Consider the following 4,892-nt stretch of genomic DNA (forward strand, 5'->3'; position numbering starts at 1 on the left):
ATCTGTCTATTCAATGCTGGTAGAGTTTTTTTTATGTATTTTGGAGCCCTACCATTGGCTGCATAAACGTTTATTATGGTTATGTCCTCCTGATTTATTGACCCTTTCATCATTATATAGTGTCCTTCTTTGTCTTTTGTGGTGAATTTAACTTTAAAGTCTATTTTGTCAGAAATTAATATTGCCATTCCTGCTCTTTTTTGACCGTTTTTTGCTTGGTGTGTTTTTTTTGAGTTTTACTTTGATTGTGTCTTTAAATCTAAGGTGTGTCTCTTGTAGACAGCATTTAGACAGATCATGTTTCTTAAATCCATTCTGCCACTCTCTGTCTCTTTAGTGGTGTATTTAGCCCATTTGCATTCAGCACAGTTATGGATAGGTATGAGTTTAGTGCTTTCATTTTGATGTCTTTTTTGTATGTGTTATTGATTGTTCCTTTGTTCCACTTAATTTTCTGTGCTGAGTTGTTTTCCTTTGTATATTTACTTTTCCTCTTTTTCATTGTTGTTGATTTTGTATTTGCTTGGTCTTTATGTTTTTCCTGCTTTTGTATTTTGATGTTTAGGATTGTTAGCTTCCTTTGTGGTTATCTGAATATTTATCCCTATTTTTGTAACTTTAAACCAATCTTCTATTTCTTTAGGTCACTTTGACTTCCTCTACATATGAAAGGTCTACAACTACATTTTTTAGTCCCTCTTTTTTGTATTGATGTTACCATTTTTTACATAATGAAGTCTCTGTTTTCCTGTTTTGAGAATTTTAGCTTTGATTTATTTTTTTGATTTACTTATGTGGGTTGATTTGTGGTTGCTCTGTCCTGTGTTCTAGTCTTGTGTTGTTATCTGATGTTACTGACTTTCTAATCAGAGGGCTCTCTTTAGTATTTCTTATAATTTTGGTTTGGTTTTTGCAAATTTCTTAAACTTCTGTTTGTCTGGAAATGTCCTAATTTTGCCATCATATTTGAGAGACACTTTTGCTGGATATATAATTCATGGCTGGCAACTTTTTTTTCCCCTTTAAGGCTTTATGTATGTCATTCCATTGCCTTCTTCCCTGCATGGTTTCTGCTGAATAGTCCAAGCTGAGTCTTATTGATTCTTCTTTGTAGGTTTTTATTTATCTCTAGAACTCTTTAAATTCTCTTAATTTTTATTTTTGGCAAGTTTGATTATAATATGTCTTGGTGAGTTTTTTAGCACTCTTAAAATTCTCTTAGTTTTTATTTTTGGCAAGTTTGATTCTAATATGTCTGGGTGAGTTTCTTTTGGGATCCACCTTCTTTTAGGTTTGATAAACATCTTGGATAGATATCTTCTCATCTTTCACAATATCAGGGAAGTTTTCTGCCAACAAATCTTTAACAATTCTCTCTGTATTTTCTGTTTTCTTTCCCTGTTCTGGTACTCCAATTACTCATGGATTATTCCTCTGGATAGAGTCTCACATAATTCTTAGGGTTTCTTCATTTTTAAAAAATTCTATTATCTGTTTTTTTCCTCAAATATATTGTGCCAAGTACTTTATTTTCAATCTCACTAATTCTGACTTCCATTGCCTCAATTCTGCTCTTATGAGTTTCTACTGAGTTGTCTAATTCTGAAATTTTATTGTTAATCTTCTGAATTTCTTTTTGCTATGGATTCTTGCAGCCTATTCAATTTTTCATTACGCTTTTGTCTAATCTTCTTAAAGTTCCTTTAATTCTTTGTGCACTCCTTGGTTTATTCTGTATTTTGCCTGATCTCCTTCCTGATCTCTTGAAGAGTTCTGTATATTACATTTTTGTATTCTACTTCCAGTAATTCCAGGAAGTTACCTTCATCTAGATGATTTCTTGATTCTTTGCTTTGGAAGCTTGCTGAGGCCATCGTGGTCTGCCTTTTTATGTGATTTGATACTGATTGTTTTCTCTGAGCCATCAGTATGTTATTGTATTTATTTTTTGTTTGCTTACTGTGTCCTAGCTTCTTGTTTTGTTTTGATATGCCCAAATAGACTGCTCAAGTGAGCTAGCTTGATCAAAACCCAGTGCCACCAAGTTGATTCTGACTCATAGCTTATTGTGCCTTTGAAGCTCTAAAATCCTGTCACCAGGTGTTTAGAGCTGATACTAGGTATAAGAGCCCAGGGGCACTTTCACATTTCTTGGATGAATTCAGCCCAGGTGTCACCAAGTGTGTGGTGCAGGTTCTCACCTACAGTCCTAGACAAGCAGAGGTGATTGCTGTAGGCACAGGTATCTGGGTGGAGTAGGGAGTCAGGTGCTGAGCAAGGCAAAGGGCTGACAACTATCCCTGAGTGTCTCTGAGGAAAGCATTTCCCTGTTCTCTACAGTGTGTAGTGAGTGGGTTTTGAATCCAGACTATAGGCACCCAATGCTGTTGGCTGTAAGGACTGGGAGGCACCACTTATTCGTGGACCTCTGTCATGGGTGGCTAGGTGTCCTGGGTGAAGCCATCAGTCCTCAGGCCCCTGAAGTGGGTAGGTAAGGGTCCTGCTTATTAGGCAGAGCAGTATCATATGACACAAACTTGCTTCCCTGTCGTTTAGCTGAGACAGTTGAAGTTAGACTTTAGACTTATACCCTGTTGTACTGTGCTAATGAGTCTTACCCTGTTGAAATGAACCCGCGCAAGTCTATGCATGGGTGAAAGGCATTCAAAATCCTTGGACCCCTTATGTGTGTCCCTAGGAAAAGGAGCTGTTTCTGCTCTGATTTTCTGGCTTAGGGGAGCCAGCTTTTTTTTTCCTATTCGTTAATTTGTTCCCTCTCCAAGGCTGAGAGAATGCCACAGGGCAAGTGCAGGGTCCCTTCTACTGGTCCAGGGGATGCAGCCATCTGGGACCCAGGGAAAAGCAGGAAGGGAGCAGGTAAATGGGTGAGAGGTTTTTCCCAAAGGGGTATTTTTTGTATTGCGGTAGGTTAAACGTAGGTATTTATTGTTTGCCGCCAATTATGGGTTATTTTTTCCTCGTTCTGGAGGGTCGAGCAGAATCTTCACCGTTCAGCCTCCCCTGATGTGGAAAACGCATGCCAAATGCCTCTTCCTGCCTCACTGCCCTATGGCAGTGCTGGAATCAGCTTGCGGGGTGCATTCCTGCTCTCTAGATAAAAATAACAATAACAAAAAATTAGTTCTTCATTTGAAAAGCTTTATTGATTTTGAAAATCTGATAAGTGAAAAATACGTAACTTGCTTAAAGTGTTCAATAAATTGATTTCTAAATTATAATTTACAAAATTAACATTACAGTACATTATGAGTATATTTTAATATTCTTAGTATTTTCAAATTACTAATAATATTATTAATCAACAATAATAAAATATTTAAATATAATTATACTAAAAATAGCATATATAACTCAAAGATAACATGTAACTGAAAGGATAAAATAAATATCATCACAAACTAGTTCTTTGTAAACTAATGCAGGCAAATAAAATCTAAATTTCAAGGTTATATATTTAAGACCATGATGCAATTTTTAAAAATAAAAACCTGAAAGAAAAGGATCAAGTTAAAAATAAAAATTTAGAAAAATGTTGATAAGAGAACAAAAGAAGAGGAAATACAACATACAAGATTTTATAGAAATAAAAGTCATAAAACAGAGTGATAAGTGGCAGGATAGAAAGAACAGGAAATTAAGAATATGATAGCTATAGAAGTTATAAGGAGCCCTGATGCTTGTAGTGATTAAAGTGCTGGGCTGCTAACTGAAAGTTAGGTGGTGTTTGGAACCTACCAGCTGCTCTGCAGAAGAATGGTGTGAAAGTCTGCACCTGTAAAGATTTACAGCCTTGGAAACCCTATGGGGCAGTTCTACTCTGTCTTATAGGGTCACTGTGAGTTGGCTTTGACTCCACAGCAATGGGTTTACAGAATTTATATAATATAATAAATTAGTATATGAGAATATATCATCAACAAAATATGTACACTTCCATTGCCGTGGAGCCTATTCCAACTCATAACGAGCTGTAGGACAGAGTAGAAGTGCTCCTTATGATTTCCAAGGCTGGAAGGAAGGAGCCCTGGTGGCAAAGTGATTAAGTGGTGAGCTGATAACAGAACGGTTGGCAGTTGGAACCCAGCAGGTGCTTTGTGGGAGAAAGATATGGCAGTCAGCTCCTGTAAAGATTTACAACATTGGAATCCCTATGGGGCAGTTCTACTCTGTCCTGTAAGGTCACTATGATTTGGAATCTACTCGATGGCAGTGGTTTAATCTTTAGAGAACCAGATTGCCACATCTTCCTCCTGCCAAATGCCTGGTAGGTTCAACCCCCTATGTTTGGGTTAGCAACCCAGTGCATAACAACTGTGCCACCAGGGCCCCTTCAATAAAATATTGAGAAAAAAAATTTGTATAGAATAAAAATGAGAACACTGGCAACTATTTCCAATCTATCAGAATGCTCATTTCATCTTGTGTGGATCATTATTTAGATTTTGTAGTTTTTTACACCAAAGAATTTCATGCAAAGAATTATAAATCTAAACAAGAACCTGAAGAAAATTCTTAAAACAAATAAGAAAATTTAATATCACAAATAAAAAATAACTTACCAACTAGTAATAATAATCATAATAAAAAGAGCTGACTAAATGGAAGAAGTAAATGATACATTGAAAATGAAATAGAAGGCTTAAAATAAAGAAATAATCTAAAAATATTCAAATTTATTTAAACAAACAACTTTATTAAATTATTAGGGTAAAATGTGAACAATGTTATCAGATGTACACTAACATTGTTTTGATTAAACATGGTAGATCTTTTTAAAAATTGCTAATCATTTGTCTTGACCTTTGATCATTTTCATACCTCTTAAACTAACAGCTTCATATTAGGAATTTCTTTTGTATAAATAATTCTAA

Source organism: Loxodonta africana, unplaced genomic scaffold (genome assembly GCF_030014295.1).
Source record: "Loxodonta africana isolate mLoxAfr1 unplaced genomic scaffold, mLoxAfr1.hap2 scaffold_29, whole genome shotgun sequence".
In the NCBI taxonomy this organism is placed as follows: domain Eukaryota; kingdom Metazoa; phylum Chordata; class Mammalia; order Proboscidea; family Elephantidae; genus Loxodonta; species Loxodonta africana.